The sequence below is a fragment of the Eumetopias jubatus genome, unplaced genomic scaffold, assembly GCF_037043125.1.
Source record: "Eumetopias jubatus isolate StellerSeaLion01/CBP00866 unplaced genomic scaffold, mEumJub1_p1.0 scaffold_7, whole genome shotgun sequence".
Lineage (NCBI taxonomy): Eukaryota > Metazoa > Chordata > Mammalia > Carnivora > Otariidae > Eumetopias > Eumetopias jubatus.
In genome coordinates, this window is record NW_028274813.1 from 120,023,418 (window position 1) to 120,046,044 (window position 22,627).

Consider the following 22,627-nt stretch of genomic DNA (forward strand, 5'->3'; position numbering starts at 1 on the left):
AGTTTGTCAGCATTAATGACTATGTCCTTAAAATAGATCAATAGATGAGGACTTACAACAATAGCCAAACTGTGGAAAGAGCCAAGATGTCCGTCGACAGATGAATGGATAAAGAAGCGGTGGTATATATACACAATGGAATATTATGCAGCCATCAAAAGGAATGAGATCTTGCCATTTGCAACGACGTGGATGGAACTGGAGGGTGTTATGCTGAGTGAAATAAGTCAATCAGAGAAAGACATGTATCATATGACCTCACTGATAGGAGGAATTCTTAATCTCAGGAAACAAACTGAGGGTTGCGGGAGTGGTGGGGGGTGGGAGGGATGGGGTGGCCGGGTGACAGACATTGGGGAGGGTATGTGCTATGGTGAGCGCTGTGAATTGTGCAAGACTGTTGAATCACAGATCTGTACCTCTGAAACAAATAATGCAATATATGTTAAGAAAAAAAAAGAAGAAGAAGAAGATAGCAGGAGGGGAAGAATGAAGGGGAGTAGATCGGAGGGGGAGACGAACCATGAGAGATGATGGACTCTGAAAAACAAACTGAGGGTTCTAGAGGGGAGGGGGGTGGGGGGATGGGTTAGCCTGGTGATGGGTATTAAGGAGGGCACGTTCTGCGTGGAGCACTGGGTGTTATGCACAAACAATGAATCATGGAACACTGCATCAAGAACTAATGACGTCATGTACGGTGATTAACATAACAATAAAAAATTATTAAAAAAATAGATGAGAACTTACAGGATCAAAAGATAGGAACATTTTTAAGACTCAATACTATTGCTCAATTATTTCCCAAAAAGTTCCCCTTACATTTCCCAGCGACACTAATAATGTCTCATATTGCCCATCAGAAATGGGAAGAACTATTCCAAATTTGACTTCTTTAATGAAAGATTCATATTTGGGTATAAAGTTCACATTCCCCTCTCCATAGCAAAGAAATGGGAAATAATGGTAACTATGCAGCTAACAAGAATTACCAAGAAAATTGGAAGAAAGTTGAAATTGAGTTGTCTGAATATTTTCTTAATTCTCCACACTGCATTTCCAAACACAATCTCAGTGGCACAAAACTATTGTTTTCTACCTTTTACAGTCCATATGTTTTTGTCCTAAAGTAGAAAGAGTTAAAAGCTAAGACATCCAGCCACTTTGTGGAGTCTTTAGTACTCAGTAGGTAGAACGCTGTGCCCAATTAGTGAATTCTGAGCAACTCGAAGGTTGTGTAGGACACTGTCTTCCATGGGGCCCTTAGTGTAAGGCTAGCACCTCTGTGCAGGAGGGTTTATAGATGACCCATCTCCACATTCTTATTTTTGCAAGTGAGCAAACTGGAAGGAAAAAAATGCAAGGAATCTCACCAGTTAGCCAGCTAGTAAGGGGAGAACTAGGGCCACCCACAAGCAAAGCTTGAGCCATGCTGTCTCTCTTGACAATGAGCATCCACATTACCACCAGATGGTAAAGCATTCCTAGAGTTGGCCCAGTTCTCAAATCTAGTAATACCTAAAGGACACATCTTGGTGAGAACTGAGAAATGGGCCCTAGTGAAGAAAAGCAGGAAACCATTAGTCCACATGTTAGGATAATATATGACTCAGTTGTGTTTAACCAACAGGTGTTCAGCACAGAAGTTGAGCGAGTTAACCAAAGTCCCATGTTCAGGGGCCTGCTCAACACTCTCTTCGTTTACCCCACATTAGACCCCCTGCCTCCTCCATGCACATAAGAGATGGAAAGGACTGTTTTCCAATGGAGTGAAGACCCTCAGGCCATCCCCGCCAGGCAAACTCTTGCTGCACAAAGCCAGGAAGGACAGGCTCTGCTGTCTGTGATGGCTCAGTGGTCTAGCAGACCCACAGCCAAATTGAGCCGGCAGCCTGTTTTCATATGGCCTGTGAGCTAAAAACGATTTTTACCTTTTTTTGAATCGTTGGTTAAAAAAACAAAACAGAAGAATATGCAACACAGACCATATGGCCCACAAAGCCTAAAATACTTATTATCTGGCCCTTCACAGAAAAAGTTTGCCAACCCCGCTCTATATGACATCTCAGTACTGATTTATCAAGCATACTTTCAAGGCTCTGACTATATTTTTACGCCCAAAATTCTCCCTTGTCTGTCAGAACACCTCTTCTCAAATATTGTAAAGGGTGATATTTGGAAACAGCATGTCCGGTGAGAGGAGTGCTGCTTTCAGAGTCAAAGGGGCCTGAGCTTGAAGCAGCGCCTCCATCATCTGTGAGGTGTTAGACCTTTGGGGAGATTGCTTTATTTGTGGGAATCATCATTATTTCACCTTCAAAGTGGGGGAAATATCAGTGACCACCTCACAGGGCTCTATGGAGGAGCCAATGAAATTTTCTATATATAGTTAAATAACAAAAATAAGCTGAGTACATTTGAAGATCTGATTGGCTTTATTCAGTGCCTATGAATTGGGTAACATCCCTTCTAGTTAGGAGAAAAGAGCTCTGATGAGCCAGACAAAATGAAAGGTTTTTAAAGGTGGGGGCGGGGTGCACCTGGGTGGCTCAGTTGGTTAAGCATCTGCCTTTAGCTTAGGTCATGATCGCAGGGTCCTGGGATCGAGCCCCCACATTTGGGTCCCTGCTCAGTGGGGAGTCTGCTTCTCCCTCACCCTCTGCCCCTCCCCACCATTTGTGTTCTCTCATGAATAAATAAAATCTTCAATATAAGTAAATAAATAAATAAAGGCAGAGAGGAGATAGGACACAGAAATCATAAACCAAAAAAAAAAAAAAAGGAATATTTTGGACAAGGTCACCTTCTTTTAGGAGACAAAAGTGTCTATTAGGTGGATTACCTCATGGATGCTAACCAGGAAATTCTAGACTGACTGGTTAATATTACATTCCTGGGGAAGGTGGAAACGGCAATTAGGTTAGATGGTAAATTTTGGTTTGGTCATGTGGGTCTTAGCACAAGTGACTCCATTTTGGGCCCATTGTTTCATTTTAACTATACATATTGTTTATATATATGGTTTTATAACTGTATATGTCTATACATATACATACACACATATATATACGTTATAACCTAGAAGTTATATTATATTTATATTAAAATAATACTTATATTATATTTACATATATATTTTAATATATATCATATATATATAAAGCTTTTTATAACCTATAAAGACCTACACAGATAAAGAAAGGTATTTTTACTCATAATATTGAATCCAAAATGACATTTTTTTTACATGTTCCCATTTTTTAAAATATGTCTTTGAGTATTTTTTAATTGAGGTATAATTGACATACAGCCCTATAGTAGTTTCAGCTGTACAACATAATGCTTCAATATTTGTATATGTTGCAAAATGATCACCCCAATAATCTAATTAACATCCATCACCATACATAGTTACAGTGTTTTTTCTTATGACGAGAACTTTTAAGATCTACTCTCTTAGCAAATATGCAATACAGCATTAACTGTAGTTGCTATGAGATATTACATTACATCCTCATGACTTATTTATTTAATCACTGCAAATTTGCACCTTTTGACCCCCTTCACTCATTTCTTTCACCCCTTTCTTTATTAAAGTAATAAAAAGCCTACTCATTTTTATTTTCACATCACCTATAATGACTTATCCTTGGAACTGAAAACGTGTAAGGAAGGCAAAGGTACCAAAGGGTGCATATTTTGGCAAAACTCAAACATATCCCTACGGTGTTGAGCCCATGGACAAATTAAAGCTAACCGTGGCAAGGGGGGGAGAGTAGAGAGAGAGAGAGAGACTACAAAGTCCCTGGGATAATTACCACTTACTGATTCACCAACTCATGTAACAAATGAGCTTTGTATCTCATAGAATTAAATTAGGCTCTAAACAATGACTAGCACGTAGGGATTTGTTCTTTTCTTATAACAAGAACTGACAGAAGATGGCCACTCGGGCCCTTGTGTGTGTTCCAGCTCTGTTACCTGTGGCCATCTGCCTTTCATGCGCACGGTCACAGGATGGCTAGGACTATCTCCAACATCTGCATCACATTCATGGAAAGGCAGAGGGCACAAAGCCAAGGTTCCTACCAGCTGAGCTTTCCCTTTTAAAAAGAAGCCCACCCTGGGATCTCAGAATACATCACATGCACTCCTGCTTCTAGGAAGGAGATGTACTTGTCCCTGTTCCTCCTGCTAAGTACAACAAAAAACCTTGGACATTGTATTTAAAATAAATATAAGAGGACTCTGAAACATGAACAGAAGAAGACAGACCAGCTGGGGACCTCAGGACTCCAGGAACAAAACAGTGGTGAGGTCCCTGGGTTTTTTCACCTTATGTAGTCCAGATTTGGAGCCAAAGAGGTTGGCAACGAGGAAACTCCAAAAGGCACAGACAGTAAAGCTCCAAGAAAGCCTTTTCTCTCTTGACAAAGAATCGGGGAAGTGGGAGCTTAGAAAAACAGAAATCTTTTAGACAGCAACCTCTCTCCTCCAGCCAAATACCACAGAAAAATCGGTGCACCTCCCCACAGGGTTGTAACAAGGCGTCCCAACACACACACACACACACACACACACACACACTTGTACACACACACACACATACACACTCCAGATGGTGTCAGAGACGGCCAAGTGAGGAGCCGTAAACCGTCATGATGACTGGTCGTGCACTCCAACTCCAAGGTGTCAGAGGGGACCAGGTGGGGACCCAAAACTGCCATGCTCATCTGACAGTAAGGAGGAGCCCTCCACAACCAAGGGGTGTCATCAGAGGTAGTGGGGGACCCCGAACCCCTTCCTTCACCTGACTGTAACAAGAAGTCCCCCCATCCCTGTCAGAATGGTGTCGAGAAAAGACAACCGAAGCAGAATTAAATAAGACCCGAAGCCTTGTACCGTGGTTATACAAAAATGTCCAGGCCTCCATCACAAGTCATTTGTCATACCAACACCCAGGAATATCTCCACGTGAATTTAAGAAAAGCAAAAACAAAAACAGACAATCAAGATGTGTCAACTCTGACATGAAAGAGATTTTAGGATTATCTGACAGAGTATATGTTTTATTTTTTTAATTTTTTTTTAAGATTTTATTCATTTATTTGTCAGAGCACAAGCAGAGGGAGCTCAGGCAGAGGGAGAAGCAGTCCCCCCACTGAGTAGGGATCATGATGCAGAACTCAATCCCAGGACCCCGGGATCATGACCTAAGCCAAAGGCAGATGCTTAATCAACTGAGCCACCCAGGCGCCCCCGACAGAGACCTTAAAGCATGATAAAAATGCTTCGACAAGTATTTAGGAACACACTTGAAACAGATGAAAAATAGAAAATGGCAGCAAAGAAATGGAAAGTCCCAGCAGAAGACATCTCCCCAGCCAGAGCAGGTCGCGTGGTGAACCCTGGCGCAAGGGTGGTTGAGAAGACATTTGAGCTCCACAGCATCCTGCGCAGAGGGCAGGGAGGGAAAACAGAGTTTGTGAGTGGTTGGGAACAAGCAATCTATAGTGTCTTCTAGAAACTTCTTGCATAATATGTTTGCAGCCTACTGCTTTACTCACCAGAGTTAGCTTTTTCTATGTATTTTTGGCCCCTTCCTTTTGGTGCCTGTTGTGTAAGTGCGAGCATGTGGCCCTAATCCCTTGTGAGGACGACAATAAGTAAACGAATGATTCCTTCAAGACTGAGTGGTGATTGATGATTATCGATAAGTGGTGTCTGGAGAGAAAGACTGTGAAGATTGGAAGACTTCTACTTGCACACTGGTATTTTAATTATTGATTTTAAGTGAGCTGTAAACAGGTTAATATTTCAGGGGAAATATAAAAAGGTTTTTTGAAATCGCTGTAATATGCTGTGTGTTTTCCATGACAGTAGATGCCATAACAAACCTCCTTTTTCCAAAGTGACTTTGAAACACATGCACTCAAACAAGTTAATGTTCCCCCGACTGAATGTTTTTGCCGGGAACGACATCACAAGCCAACGTGGATGGAGAAGGAGGGACCACCGAGGCAGAGGCCAGAAGCTTCCCACTGTGGGAGATATGCACGATGGCAGCTCATTAAAACAAAACAAATGGGGCCCCTGGGTGGCTCAGTCATTAAGCATCTGCCTTCAGCTCAGGTCATGGTCCCAGGGCCCTGGGATTGAGCCCCATGTCGGGCTCCCTGCTCAGCAGGAAGCCTGCTTCTCCCTCTGGTTGTACTCTCTTTCTCTTTGTCTGTCTCTGTCTCTGTCTCTGTCTCTTAAATGAATAAATAAAAATCTTTAAAACAAAACAAACAAAAAGGTGCTCTGCATGACTAATAGTTAACCAAAGGAGTGGGGGCTGGGTGGCGAATGAGAACACAGCTGAATATTTCTAAGAACCGAAGGTGCCCCATGGTTCAAGGCTAAAGCCCCAGTTACATGGTGTGACATTCTGTTCCAGGAGCAGAGTGAGGTAGGGCTTAGTGCAAGAAGGCTGCTCATTAAAAAAAAAAAAAAAAAAAATCTAAAATAATAAAGGATGCAGTGAAAATCGTTCACTGATGACATATCTTATTAGGTCCTGTGTTAATGTGTCTTCAAAAGTTTTATTCCAAGAAAGATGCATTTCTAATATATGGTGCTTGTAATGCATGAGGTGGGGCAGACAGGTGCTGCAGAGGGAAAGGTCCATAAAGGAGGGAAATCAGGCAAGAGTTTTTCTGTGGAAAAGAAAAGAAAACTAGAAAGACAGGTAGTGGAGAGAGACTTCTAGAAGGGGAAGTAACAGGGTTGGACGCGGGTGACCAGGCTCCGAGTCCAGGGGCATTCCCGTCTGCCTCTGGTCTTCCAGAGTCTGGCCGTACCATGTGGGTGGGAAAGGCCAGAGCAACCAGTCTGTTCCCTGCTTGGGTGGTAATGCTGAGAGCCAAGGAGAGCTGGGGGCCTGCGTGCGAGTCCCAGAAACAACCGCCAGCGCCAGAAGCATTAATAGGAATAGTCTAAGGACTCTCGTGTGAATGAATAGGTTCCAACCGTCTTCTTTCAAGATTTAAATGCCCCGGAGAAAGCACCTAAGCAGCCTTGTGCGGGTCAGGTTCCCACCTGCTCCCTAGGGCTCCTGCTTTTACAATCCCACTATGGATAAGAAAAACTAGAGGAGTGCTGGCCAAAGATGAGGCCACTGATGCCGACAGGTATGTGGTACTCCAGCAGAAGTCTCAGATGGGTGGGTCAGTTCTGGGAAAGCTCAAATCCCAAAGTGTTTATTGGTCAGCGGGGTTAGAAATGAAGAGTAGAGGGAGCAGGGACCGATCCCCCTCAGGGACAGGCGGAAGCAGGTGCTGTGTGCTTTCTGGGCACCCCGTCTCCTGTCCTTATAACAACCCAGTGAGTAGAGTACTAACATTTACCCCTTTTACAGATGAGGAAAGTGAGCTTCAGCGCAGTCAAGGGATGTCCCTAAGACCACACAAGAGTAAAGAAAGGAGGAAGGGCGAAGCCAGAAAGCTAGCTCTCCTGCCCGAGTCCTGGAGTTCACAAGTCCAAGAGCAAACGCGCAAACCCAAGTGTACATTCACCCCCACAGTCCCTCAGGCTGCCTGGAGCCACTATTTCTAGGTAGGCTTTCTTCTCAGAGAACAGAAGTGCTTCTGCTGCTAAATGCACAACAAACAAAACTTTGTTCAAACCTCTGATGTAGGTAAACAGACCAGAGATTTCCAGATTCTAGCCCGTGAAGACGTGCGAGACATCGTTGAGAGAGTCAACAGTGTATGGCTGAAATGTATGGGCAGAAAAACTTCTCGGACAATAAATACAGTAACAGAAAATGGTTCCAGCAAGCATTTAATGCCATCACGGCAGAAGAAAAAAATATGCAATTGGTTAAACTTCCATGTTAATTCCTTACAGTTTGGTCATTGCTACAGTGTCATTGGGCATAGTTCAGCTTTTGGTCCTGAGCTTGGTAATGCGTATCATTTAAAGTCAAAACTCTTAAAGACAGGGTCAAAATTAGAGCTAGTTTTAATAAAAAGCCTGGAAACTATTACATGTCATCTTGATGCTTTAAACTATATATTTAATGTTTTAGTTCTTGTATCAATTATTGGTATGAAATGTTATTTTATATTTCACATATAGGTATATGAAATATATTTATAATATAAATATAAATAAATACATATTATAAATATATAATATAAATATGAAATATATTTATATATAAAAAATAGTGTTATTTGGCACTTTTCTTCAACTCAGTGCACCCAAACTATATTCTTTAGTCCTCGCGTTAATTGGAACTATCCCGCCATATCTGATTCTATGCGCAGGAGCTCTATTCTCTTAACAATGACAGTATTCAATTTGAAAGTCTCTACTATATTATTGCATATGCTGTAATTTGTGCCCGAAAGCTTTTGTTAATATTTCTACAAACTGTGATTCTTTTATGTGGGTTTCATCATACCACAGATCTCTAAAAGCTGAAGGATATGTCGTTGTCTCCCTCCCTTTATTAAACAATTCAGCTTTCAGAGTTAGTGTTTCTCACTTCGTGTGACACAGAGTGGTCCACACACAGCCTCAGGGGGAAGGGGCATGGGGAACCACAGGTCTGTGACCCTTGCATTTTCCTTCTGGAGTCTCTCTGACCATTTCTAAATATATGATGCAGAAGAGGACACATGACTGAGGACCAGGGACCCAGGCCCGAGAAAACCATCCCCGTGGCTGTGCTCCTAAGGCCTCAGTCACTTCCTCTGTGAAATGGGGATAATGATTCTCAACTACATGGTTAAGAAAAATGTTGAAGCATGTTCGGCAGGATTCTTCACAGGTGACAAGGCAATGTGACATGCTTGCTCTTATACAAAGGATTAGATAATCCTTTGGAGAGGTAGCTAAGAACATAGGTTCACACCCTGCCTCCACTTTTAACAGCATCGTGACTTTGGGCAAGTTACTTAGCTGTTTTCAACCTCTACTTCTGCATTTCTGAAATGAAGATTATAATAATGTACACATTTTGTTAGAGAATTAGGTGGGTAAAGACTAGAAAGGACGTCCCAGGAACACGTGGTGCAGGCTAAGCGCTCAACTGAAGGTCAACTATCACCACCATTGTTTTTATACCTGTTGTGCTCCTAGGGATGAGGTGCTGAGTGGCAGATGCCATGGTGGCTGCATTGGATTTCCATCCCACCCCGCTCCTCATAGTTCTCCCGAGTCAAAGTCTGAAAGCTAAAAACACCTCCCAGACTCTGTTAGGCTAGAGCCCTACATGGTTTTGGCCACACCATCCAGATGAATTTACAAGTGGGGAGAGAGGCAAGGTTCAAGGTGCTCATTTTCCCAGGGCCAAGTTAAGCAGAAGAGTGTCATTCCAGAGCAGGAAGCTGTGGTAGAAACTTCTAGACTGGGCAGCTTCCTGACCAGGTAGAGGAGGACTCTCCCTTGTTGGTTCAGTTCAGTGGTGTGGTTTTTGGAGATGTTCCAAGAAGCTCAAATCTCTTCCATGCTCCCTCTGATGTTGTGAACTATATCTTGTTTTTCTAGACCAAGTGGAGAGGACTCTGTTGTCTGCAACTGAGAGGCTCATCAATGTGGAGGGTCCAAGTCACATGCCCTAAGTCATTAGCATAAACCATAGAACACCAGGTTTACAACTCCAGTGTTAGTGCTCATTCTACCATGTCACAGGAAGAAGAAAATCACCCAACTTCATCTAAATACCTTGATTAAGTCTATAAAACATGATTATGTCTCTAAAACCTGGGAACTGTACTAGGTCCTCGGAAGGAGTCTGAGTTCATTTGTAACTGAAGGAATCATCCTCAAGGAACTTGTAATCAGCGGAAGAGACCAAACAGAAGCAAATAATGTGTGATGTAAGTGTTTTCGTAAAAACAAATATTGTACAGAAGCAACAGGACGGAGAAAGCAACTATCTCCGGAAACAACAGTGTGAGTTTCTCAGGCGAGGAGGCCAGAGTGGGTGGCTGAAGATGCAGTAATTGTAGGCAAGGGAGGAGCATTTGCAGGGGCGCAAAGGGCACGCCCATTCATGGCATTTTCAGGATTGTTTTAATATTCAGATAAAAACAAATATAACTTTATTTCACAATTGGGTTCCTTTAGAATCATTTTACTCCATAGCTGTTTTGAACCCTCTTGGTTGGGGTATTTATTCCAGGGGACTCAAACAATTAACATAGAAACCCTAGGCTATGAATTAGCCAAATAAATGCATACGGCTATGAAGTGCTTAGGCTTATTTAATCACATTAATATGACTCTTGTTCCCTTTGAACACCAGAGGCCATTGTGAACCCTACTTGTGAAGAGATTATGTTCAGCCCACGAGTATTCCTGAGTTCTTACGATGTGCCATGTGCTGTGCTGGACCAGGAACACAAGATCTTTGCACCGGACAGACAGACATCCTAAGATGGATGCGGAAGGAGCATTTTAAGTTTTCTTAAATATCCATTCACCATTAATAGGAAGAAAACATGAGTAACTTCCCCTCCACATTCCTTTGCTTGTGCCCAGGTCTTTGGACAGCTATTATTCCAAATAACCCTCATATAACCCTCCTATCATCCCCAGCTCCTGGGGTAAACATTTCAATGGCTAACAGGCTGCTCATCCTTCCTTGTCTACTGTCTTCTCTACTTGCCCCCAACTCTTAAGCATCTCTCAAAAGTTTCCTTTGGTTTCCCTGCCCTACTGTTTACACCCATCTCTTACTTAAGATCTCAGAGAATCCCACAGCTTGTTGTGGTGGAAATAATAAAGAAATGGGAGTCGGGAGTTCTGGACCTGATACCCCCACTCTGGGACCCATAACCCCAAGTGGAGATGACCTGCCATATCCCTCCAGTGCCAACAACTTGGATGCTTGTGCTTTTTCAGGCCAAGGAAGTTTCTCTTAGATGCAGATATGATTATGTCTGTTGAAGATAATTGAGATGGAGCATGAGAGATAGAATATTTGTTTCTTAAACTTGTTCATAACCAAGTGAGATTGGAGTTCCTCTACCTCTCATCTAAGGAATTTAGGGGGAAAGTGGAAAAAAAAAACCAGACACATTCTGAAAATTTTCATTACAGTAGCATCTGGTGGTCAACTAGATGGAATAAATTATATGTGCAACTCCTATAGAATAAACAACAAAAAAATTTTGATAACTATGAGTAACAAAACATAAATTAATTTTATAATTTGGCCAGCTGGCTTTTACAGGCTTCTGTCATTATCTTGAGAAGTAGAACATTTTTCAGATCTAAAGCTGGAAAACACAGGCTGATATTAAATTACATGTACAATCTGGACATCATGATTTCCAGGGACTGATGAGGACAGGGAAGTGGTCAGAAAATCTGGTTCTGCTTCTGGTTCTGGTTCCTGATGCCTTCCTACTCAGTGAATAATTTCAGGTAAGCCACCCAAAGACTTTAAATTCATGTCAACCCTAATTACAGGGCCTTCGTGGGGCTCAGCAGAGACCATGAGAATGAGAGCATACTGTAAGCTGTAAAGCTCTGTACTTCCTTGGGAATTTCCTATTGTCCAACAATCCTGAGCCTTCATGTTTTCTCATGTACTTAAAAGGAATCTTAAAACATGACTTCCCATTGTTCCAGATATCGAGCTAGGTGCTTTAAATACATTTTAATTCTTACAACAACCCTCCTATTCCCCATCTTACAGGTGAGGAAACAGAGATTCAGAGAGACAAAGTAACTTGTCCAGGTTCCCACTAGTCAGTAAAAGCAGAGCCATGACTCCAACCCAGACCTAGCTGACTCTAGAACAACTAGAGGTTGTTTGGTCTATGAAGATACCTTCATAGGATATTCAACAGAATAAAACATGAGGATTCTTGATCAATTTCCAAGCAGTAAAGAAAGCAAGAGCTATTATTTATCTACAAGTGGTGCAGCTTTCTGGCATCTTCCCAGACTGCACGTTCCCATCATCTTCTCAACTCATACAGAAAGTCACCGTTATTTCCACTTGGGCTCGGGTATCATGGGTGCTACTCTTGCTGGGTATCACAGGGAGACTGCAATATTATGGCCTCTTAAGAATGCTCTCCCCATTCCCATGCCTGGTCTGTCACACTGGTTTGGGATCTTCAGATCCCTAGGTTTTTCCCACATGAGACATCTCCCACAAGCACACACTTGGCAGAGTGGTACGTAGTTGGTAAGTAGGTAGAGAGAGTCAAGAATGGTCAGACTGAACAAAGAGAAGCCAGGGAAAGCCAAGGGCTAACATAACCAGGCTTCCTCCTTAACAAGTATGTCCCCAGGCTGTCCCCATATCCCAGGTCCTAGAGAGGATAAAAATTATACTCCGTACCAGTCTCTGCTCTCGGGGGGTTTACCCTCAAGTACTAGAGGTAAGACAGATATGTGATTGCTCTTTAAATAATGCAGCAGATTTCTGGGTAGGTAATACATCTCATTTCTATAGAAGTGAATACATGGTTTTAAAGGTGTGGTAAACAGAAGATGAAATTTGCTTTATAAACTGCTAAACAGCAGCTTGCATGGGCCAGGGAGTTGGACTGACACACATATTTATGCTTGGTTCAAAATCCAGGGCAAGGATTTACAGCTGCTCTTACAGATTCGAGTGTGGTGTAAGTCCAGTACCACGTCCCATTCACACCACAGAAAGCAGGCAGCTGTAGCCAGGGGGAAATCCAGCCTTCATAACTTTCAGTGTTGCTAATTCTTTCCCAGAATGCTAGGAGTCTTTATAGGTTTGAGCGGAGAGAAAAGAGAAAAAAAAATCTTATTTCTAGAATCATAGTGTCCTTGGCCCTATTGGAATGTTTGTAGGGAATATGATAGAATGCCTACTGGCGACTCTCATTGCACAGGTGAGTAAACTGAGGCTGTTGGAGAACAGATGGCTTGTCAAAGTCACACAGCTAAAGGTGAGGGCTAGAACATTCTGATTTCAAGTGGCCTGAAAGCAGTTTCTGTCAAATGGAAGAGAGAGAGAAAGGAAGGAAAGAGGAAGAACGAAGGAAGGGAGGAAGGAGAGAGAAAAGAGAGAGAGTTCGTATTTGGTCTTACCCTTTTAATGATCGGCAGCAGCAGGAGAGCTAAGCCAGCCAGGAGAGACTCCTAACCATGAAAGCGCACTTGGAAGTTTGCCTGAGCAAAGAAGACAGTCACAGTATTAATGAGATCTGAGGCTCTTCCTGCCACTGAGATTCCATCACTGAAGGTGGGGTTGGCTGAGCAGGCAGTGGAGAGAGGATGAACATGGTGGGTCAGGAGGCTGGATGTCCATGTTACACGGAGGCAGAGCATTCAGAAAGCCTGTCCCCTGCCCCCTGAAAAGGCAGACCAGGTGCCTCCCGATCCCACAGAAGAGGATGGAAGACAGCGCAGGAGCGGTTTGTGTCGGTTGTTACTTGCTGAATTTGGCAAGGTCTTACAGGAAAGAGCGACACTCAGGAATGATGTGGCTGGTTTTTAGGCACAAATGAAAGAGAACAGAAAGATGTCAGGTATTTGCAACAGTGAGCAGTGAAAAAGCCAAATCCTTCTAGACCCTGCGCAGCACAAGATGGGGACTGGAAAAGCCTTTGAGTGGCAAAAACAAAACAAAACAAAACAAAACAAAACAAAACAAAAAACCCGGTGAAAGGTCTCAGGGGACTCGAGTGGCCCCAGGCACCGATGGCACTAAGGGTGTTTCCTTCTTGAGTGTGGCTTTCCATAGAAGGGAGGTAGCTGCCTGACTCAGAGTGTGTAGGGACAGGGGAGCAAGGAAACCAAGACTGAAATTGAGGGGAAGGGGGTTGGTAGCACATAGCACTGAATGAAAATAAAGAAATCAGAAGTCTTCCAAGTTCTAAAGGGAATTATAAATTGCTAAAGAAACTCCATTAAAAAAAAAAAAGAGTTCTGACTGTTCACCATAATGCTTGTGCTTGGGGGGGGGGGGGAGGGCGGGTGAAGGGCAGCAGAAGCTGTATAGCTCCCAAAGAAGGCATTCGCCTGCACACTCCCTTCCCGCACGGTCAAGGAAAAGTCTTCTGGGGAGGCAGCCAGGGGCCAGGGGTGGCAAGGCTCTAGCAGCCTTTCCCAACTGGGTCCCCCTCCAGGACAGAATTAAGCCCAGAAGCCCCAGGGCAGACCTTGTGAGCACTGAATTAACTCCTTCCCCACAAATGTAGAATAGTTCTAGCTACTTACCAGCCTTAGGAGAATAGGAGTAGCCACTCAAATCATTTTCTATCTGGCTTTATTCTCTCATGGAACCCCAGCTGAGAAAGGATTCCAGGGAGTTCCTTCTAGAAAACCAAACTGCTGTCTCATTAGGAAACTTTCTCCAAGGCCAAGGCAGGAGGCTTCAGGATTCCATGGCCGAGAGGGACCAGAAGCTGCTATGTGGAAAATGAGCATTCCTGAATCACACTGATGGGTGTGGACATGCACTCAACACTTTCTGGGGGTTAATTTAAAAGGCCTTTAAAAATGCACATCTTTTTTACCCCAGCCTTCCCACTTTTAGAATTGCATCTGCAGGAGATAATTGCAGATTCCTGCAAAGATGTTCACTGAAATTTTCGTCATGGAGTCAATTTCTTTCCGTGGGAACTTGGATATGCAAGAAGTATCAGTATCACTTTATAACTTTCAAATTAAAATGAAGAGAACAGCATCCACACCCAATCATGCCAGGAAGGTGGGAAATTAATCTTGGCTGTTTGGGGAGATTCCTCTCCCCAGAGTCTCCAGTCAAAGGAATCAGGAATCTTACATTGAGCCCAGTCTTGGTGGAGATGGAGGGTTTCTTTGTCCAAGCTGGCAGAGCCTCTTCTGGTCATGCCCCTCTGCTTCCAAGCCTTGCTGGGGGATGGGGGCACTTGCCAAGGCGGAGAGCCCCCTGCCCAATGCCAGCCCCCCAGCCACCATTCCCTAGCCAGGCACACATTCTGTGCCCCCCCATTTATAAACCCCAGCTCCTCCCCAGACAAAGCCACTTTGCATAATCCCCTCAATGAAGTGAAACTTACCCAAACAAAAGCATCTTCACGCCCCTGCCGCTAAGGAGCTCAGGCTTTTGGTTTCCCTTTAAAAAAGAGGGAGAGCGAAAACCGAAAATCCAACCCAGGGAGAAGGGGTACAAAGAACCCGCACCCCTTCATATTCTTCTACAAAGGGGAAACAAAACGTCAAATTTTCTTTGTCGCTACTCCGCACCCGGAGGACAGCAGAGCTATTGGGGGAAAAACTGAACCATTTGCAACGCGAGGGCATTCGGTTCATTACAGTCTATCCAGTGTAAGGAATACCATGCGTGGAGGCAAACACGGATATAGAAGCTTTAACTACAGGAAAATGTTATTAAAAAACAGGCTTTTTTTTTAAAGGGGTAGGAAAGTTGAAACCCAGGTGGCACGGAAGTGCTTAAACACTGTCCCCACTTCTATAAACCCAAAGTCTGAGGCTACGTGTGTGGACGAAGAGCCAAGCTGCGTAAAGCCGTGCCATGTGCAATACGCATGTCTCCTGTCCTTTCGCTTGCGTGTCTGTCCTACCGTCTTTATAACCACATGTGGGGTGTGCGTGACCAAGCGTTTGGAAAGACGCTGGGTGCCTCCGCGGCCCCCCTCTCCCCTTCCCCGCCTGGTTAGGCTCTGGCAGCTACTCTCAGCCCACTAACTGCGACCTCGCAAGAGCAGGGCCCACGTCCCGTGAATCATCCTTGAAAACATTCTTTAGGGGCCTTAAGGGCATTGTTGGGCCTTCCGTCCGTCAGTTAGTATTGAGGATGGGCCTGAGTCTGGGCTTCCCGCGGACGGAAGGGTGGGCGGGCAGCAAAGGCTCCATCGGAGAGGAGGACCTGGACCTGGACGGGGGAGGAGGTGCGGAGGGAGACAGGGGCTCGCTTCTCCCAAAAGAAGCAGTGAAATACGTGGAAGGGCCGGGGCTTGGATCCTGGCGCGTACACCATAAATAAATAAAGGCCTGATTCATAGTGTCGAGTTGTGCTGCGGCTTTTTTAAAGGAGGGTCAGGTTGGACATCTAGTGTCTCTGTGTCCCCGAATTCATCTCGCTCTGCGTTAACCTGTGACTCCTCAGGGGGCATCAAGGGATCTTTAGTGCCAAACCAAAGGAAAGGTCTCTGAAGTACGGTCCCGGGAAATGAAGGTTGGAAGGGCACCCCGGGGCCTCAGATGGACTCCGCCACCGACGAGCCCCAGGGGCTTTGGGTGAGACATCAGCCTTCCACGTCTACCCCGGACGTGAAGAGGTCCAGGCCGGGCTGCACCATGCCTGTCAGGGTCAGCGGCAGGAAGCCCTGAAAGTGCCCAGATCTCCAGGAACCCCCAAGGGGACACTAGGGCCGCTCCTGTCTGTGTGTGGGTACGATTTCTCTTCTATCGTTTGGTGAGTGCTTTTCCTCCGCGGAGCAGCTGCAGAGAAACTCAATATGGCGCGGGAGGGGCGCCTCAGGCCAGGCCGGGACGCCCCCCAGGACCCTGCCGGGGTCAGCCCCGTGCGGCTCCACCAACTGTCTCCTCAGAAAGGTTAGCACCTGCTGTTTGGGTGTTAAACATGGGTTCCTGAGAAGGACAGCAAAAAATGAGAATGGAGAGAGGGAGAGAAGGGAGAAGAAGGGGGAGGAGCGAGCGAGCCCGCGGTCTTCGGCAACGAGAGAACACCGGGCTGTCATGACTTCCATGGGTCCCTTCACCGTAAAGAAATCTCAAAAATTGTATTTTACAACTGCATTGATATAAACACAAATATAATCTAGCCTTGATTATATTCATTGCCTTTCTTATAAGTTTAAATGAAATTAAGACATTTCTAAGGGCCCCTAGAAGCATCCCGGTTCCAGACACTGGGCCTGCTCCGGCCGGATGGGGAAGGCGACAGCGAGCCCCCCCTGCCTCTGCTGGGTATCCACGGCGGGCTCCTTCTGGAACAGGCTCAGGCCTGCTCTGACCTCAAGCTTGGTGCAAATGTCCTAAAAGAGGGATCTAGTTTTTCAAAATCAGAGGGATGAAAAGTTAGACATAGCATTCTGTAGGAATTTTTAGGGTCTCAATGGAAGAACATGATCACAGAAACAGTAAATAAACTCGAATTACACGTTCCCTCTTCTTCGCGGCTCGATCCCTTCACCATCAGAAAGAGAAAAGTAGGCAAATAAATAAATCATAGTTTGGAAGAAATTAGCAGATCGTTATTGTGTGATTTTGCTTGGTTTCAGCAAAGTGTGGTTGACATTCTTTCTATGGGGAATAGGCAATTAGTGCACAGCGGAGACCAGAGGGAGAGGCTCATGATAAAAATAAAATAAACATGTGACCCAGGCACCATAAGGGAAGCAGCCCGGCCGCATATCGTCACAGTCGGGGCTTTCTTCAATGGCGTGTGCTCATTGCATGTCTAACACACCAAGCGAGCTAGAGGTCTCAGAAAAGCCCCCTTCAAGAACTAGGGGCCGACCATGGAAGATCAAAATTAAGGAGAAACCTGGCGAAAGAAAGGGACAAAGCAACAGCAGGGATGGATGGGGCCATTGGAATGTCAGGGTGGACCCGGGAGCTCGGTCCCCACGGTGTGCGTTACTTGGGCCAAAGGAGAGCATGGACAGTCTTCTGAAGGAAGTGGACGCAGGATATACAACTCCCCGGCCTCTGCTGGGGGTGGGGGGGGGGCAGGGGCTGACGAGCATCGCCAGGGGGGCCCTGGAACAGGCGGGCTTTTAGCACGACCCAAGGTCGCCAGGTGACCTTGGGCGAGTCACGTCAGCTCCCAGTGCCTCTGTTTCCAAACCTGTAAATTTCAAATCAAATAACGACATGCTTTTCCGGGTTTTCGTGGAGATAAAGTGACAGCATGTGTGGACACTACCCACTTAGAATAGGAACTCACTGATGGTTTGCCATTATTAGTCATGAATCTTAATATATCATGGTCAGGACTTTTAGGCAGCTCCAGGGACGACTATGGAGACATGATGTGGCAGGGTTAAGTCTTGGCTATGAGGGGCTCCCTCTGAAGAGCCGTGTTTTTAAGATTTAGGGGATTCAAAGGAGAATGGGATTGGTGAAGACCCATTAGGTTTAGTGACTGTTCTGTCCCTGTCTCTCTCTGTGCCACACACACACACACGCGCACATGCATACACATATGTGCTTCAGCACACACATTCACATGCATGCACGTGCACACATGGATAAGCACACACATGCATGCACACACATGCACACATGTGCTTCAGCACACACATTCACGTGCATCACGTGCACACATGGATAAGCACACACATGCATGCACACACATTCACATGCACATATGTGCACACATGCACACATGGCTAAGCACACACGAACACACATGCATGCACACACGTGCCTCAGCACACACATTCACATGCATACACACGCACACATGGATAAGCACACACATACACACATGCATGAACACACATGCACACATGTAAGTATACACATGCACACATACTCACATGGGCATGCACATGCACACACAGGCACACACATGCACAATTACTTCATGCAAGTTCTTCTTTGCTTCATTCAGGAGACACAACCTCATGTAACCCCTATGTAGATATAACCACTCACTACTGGCTCTCCCCGTTCTGGAAGACTTCCCAGAACCCACGGCCTTCTGCACTGACACCATGCCCACCAGCCCCACGCCCTTCCCTCAGTCCTGAGGACCCTCCAGCCAGCTCTGAGCTCCAGAGCAGTGACTCTGTGCACACGTGAGTAAAAAGAAACTGAAGACCTGGCTCAGCTCAGGGCGGGCGTGCAGCTGGGTAGGAGAGGGACACTCTGAACAATCTTCAGGACCCCTGTGACAGGCCAAGGCAGCATCCTCAGAAGCCAGCCCTGCTGAGTTACTGCTGTCCCCCACAACATGTCTAACCTCCGCACCCCTCCAGGAGCTGTGACGAGATAAAACAGCATTCATGGGTCTCTCTGCCACCATCCGTACTAGATTTGCCTCCTAGGTGCCAACCTGTGGGGGTTCACACAAGTTTACAGCTAGATGTTTAATTTCGTCTTAGAAAAAAATAGCAATTTCTTTTTTCTTTTTTTAAAGTTAGCCACCTTTTTATTTTTCCCTTCATCACCTTCCCAGGGCTGGCCCTTAACCCTGCTTTTCCACACTCTTTTCATTGTGAGGCTCCCACTAAAACCTGTAAGGCTCCCACTAAAACCTGTAAGGCTCCCACTAAAACCTGTGAGGCTCCCACTAAAAGTCGACTGCATGCTTACTGTGTGCTAGGCATCATGCTAAGCATGTAATAGGCATTATATTTCTTATGGCATTTACACATGATGAAAACCAGGCTCAGAGAGGTTAAGTTACTTGCCCCATGTCACACAGCAGGTATTATTTTACCCAAAACTCAAGGCTGTCTGACCGCAGAGCCCATGCTTGGGAGTACCAACCCTATGCTAGTTGGTAAGAGTCAAGGCAGGAAATGTAGAAACAGGTGTGCTGTTGACCAAGTCCATAAATATAAATAAAGCACACACTAGGTTAATTTAAATAAATGAAGGTGTATCATGATAGGATTAACTTACACCAGGTTTACCACAGAACAGCCTCACAGAGCCCAGGCAAATCGCATGCTGATACAGACACCAGATGCAAGCCACGCAGGCAGGCTTGGCTCTCCGAGCTTAGCCTGATGGAGTCTTCAGTCTGAAAATGAACAAGCAGGTCCATGGCTGAAAAGGCCATGGCATCAGATAAAGGTAAGTGTGATGGGCAAAACTTGGGATGTGGGCAAACTTTGAGAATTGGTATCATCTGATAAACAGGGCTGGGCTCAGTGTCTCAAGTGCGGTAGAACTCTGGACTGCAGGGCATCCATCTGGGGTCCATGGGAAGCCCGGGTTTGGGCTGCAGTCCAGGCACCGGTGAGGCTGGGTGAAACCTGAAGATCCCCGGTATTGGGGCAGGGGTGTTCTAGACTCGAGCATGGCTCTGCTCTTCTCTGTGAGGGAGCAGCTGGGGAGCATTTCCAGAGGACCATGGTCCACACCAGCCACCGGTCTCCCTTGCTCCCCTCTCCTTGCCTGGCCAGTGGCGCCATCTTTTTTTTTTTTTTCCTTTGTGTACACATTTAGTTTTATTGCAACAAAGCAACTTGTACACTTTTAACGTTTAAAACTGAGCATCATCTTTCCTTTCCAGTGAAACAAAAAGAAAATTTAAAAATAAACAGGAACAAAATTACCATAGAGAATGTCAATTCCAAATAAGATCCTACAGGTTCTGCTGATTCTCCCATCGAGTGGCAGGGCTCAAGTCATCATTAGGAGAGAGTTTTATTTTAAAAGTGTCATCTTAAACTGCAAGGATGTCCGTTAAACATCACAATTAAACACGCCAAAGGAGAAGCCATGTTGTCAAAATGCCCACTTAACCCACCCAAACATCTCAAACCCACCCTTTGCTGTCCTTCTATAATCCCATTTTTTAAAGTTTTTTTTTTCTTTTTTTTAAACAAGAGAAAGTAGACGGGTACATGTTGGTAAATGCTAACTGTCCATATTCACATAGAGACACAGTGTAATCTTTGAGCCCAATATACAGAGAAAGGAGGAAAAAAGCTAGAATTCTATGCACTACTACACAGGGGCCTCGCACCCTCCAGCTTCCAGCAGAGCCAAGGGAGCAGAAGGTTTTTCTTTTTTCCCGCAGAGCATGGTGGTGGTGATTCCATAAAGTTTTTGTTGAGACAGGAAGGGATAAAAATGAATTTGGAACAGAAAGGGGTAGAGATTCTTTTCCCACTGTATTCTGCTCAAGGTATTTCCCCCCAAAATAAGTTGAGAACCATGGTATAAAGGGAGAGAAAAGAGACTTCAAAAAACAGGGCGAATGAGCACAAGAGGAGAAAAAAAAAAAAAGACAGCAACTTGCTGACTGAAGAAAATTAAAAAAAGGAAGGTTGGAATCCATCAGTGTTCCATTAGTCATCTTCACCTTCATCCTCATCTCCTTCTTCATCGATGTCTTCCAATCCTTCTTCTTCTTCATCATCATCATCATCTTCTTCTTCTTCCCCTTCTTCATCATCCATATCGGGAACCAAGTAGTAGGAGGGGAGGCGGCGGCGGGCGGGCAGGCGGCTCGGCTCCCTCACTCACACTCCGTGGTCCGACTCGCTGCTCGCTCTCCCCAGTGGCACCATCTTAAGCTACGTTCCACCCCACCCCCAGCCCCAGCCCCAGGGCACCAGCAAACCCTCAGTTCTCAGGAGAGGCCAAAGGGACCAGTCCATCCCTGGGGCTCCCACCTATCAGTTTTCTCCCAAGACTCTTTAGCCAGTCTTTAAAAGGTTTGCACTTGTCCTCTTTCAAGGGTATGACTGTAAGAAGCCCTTCCTCTCTTTCCCCAATTCCTTTCTATGGAACACTGACCCCAGCGAACCTCAGGCCTCCTGGCTCCATGACCTGCGGTGGCCTCCATGGTCTTGGCTCAAATCTCTCCAGCCTTTGGGAGGGAGGCTTTCCCTCTCCCCTGAATGTCTGGGATTCTCCATTGCGACTGGACATGGCTTCCCCACAGCCTCTCGAGACAGACAAGCGGCTGTATACGGTCCCCAAGTGACTTCCAGTCTGTGGACCACACTTGGAGTCAGAGATCCTGGGCTCTGGGCCCTGGCCCTGCCCCACAGGTTGGGATCCCACGCACCCTCTGTCCTCAGTTTCCATCTGTACGGTCCAGGAGCTCAAGGAGACTGCATACTGCTCCAGCTGCCACAGGGCCCTGCAGAGCTCCTGGGGCTCCGAGGGACTTCGCCCCCTCCCCAGCCTTCTGTGTCGGTTTTTACTGCCTCTGATTTCATTTGAAGAAGGGTCTCTACCATGTTAGAGTTTGAAAGCCACCGGACCATCTGGCCACTCGCGCCCCTTCCAGCTGTGGCTGCCCATCCTTCTGCGACAACTCCTTCCAATCAGTAATTGCTGGCACCAGGTGTGGGGGCCCCGCGGGCGCAGGCTGGCTCAGACTGGTTTCCCTGTGGCCCCCCGCCAGGAGCCCGCACAACCTCCGCACTGTTGGGGCAGTGTCCCCGAGGGACACTCTGGTCAGCGCTCCAGACGATGGACAACAGCTGGCCAGATGCTGGTGGCAATTTCATGCTCCTGGTGGCTCATCCTTTCCCCCGCCCCCCTCCAGTCACCCAGGCCACGGAGCCAAGGCCAACCTCCTTATGGCGCATGGAGCCTCGGCAAAGCTCGAGAAGCCAGGAGGCTTCCCGAGGCTGCCAGAAATAGCCACTGCAGCCCAGGGAGGGAGGGGGGAGCCTGGACCAGCATCCAGCTCGCAGCTTCAGCCTCACATGGCCTGACAGCTCCAGGAACACGCTGACCATGGCCAGAGTCACTCCCTGTTGTCCTCAGCCTGGTTCAGGCTGGAAGCCTGGCTGAGGACAGCGGTGTCTGCTGGTGGCTTCTCTCCTGTGGGGGGAGGGGGAAGGCTCCGGCTCAGCTTCAGATTCTACCTGCTCACTTGCTTGGCCTCAAGCAGACCTGCATTCTGACGAGATGCATGTGAGTCTTGGTTCTCTGGCTTACTGACTAGAGGGCTGTGAGACTTCGCTCAGTC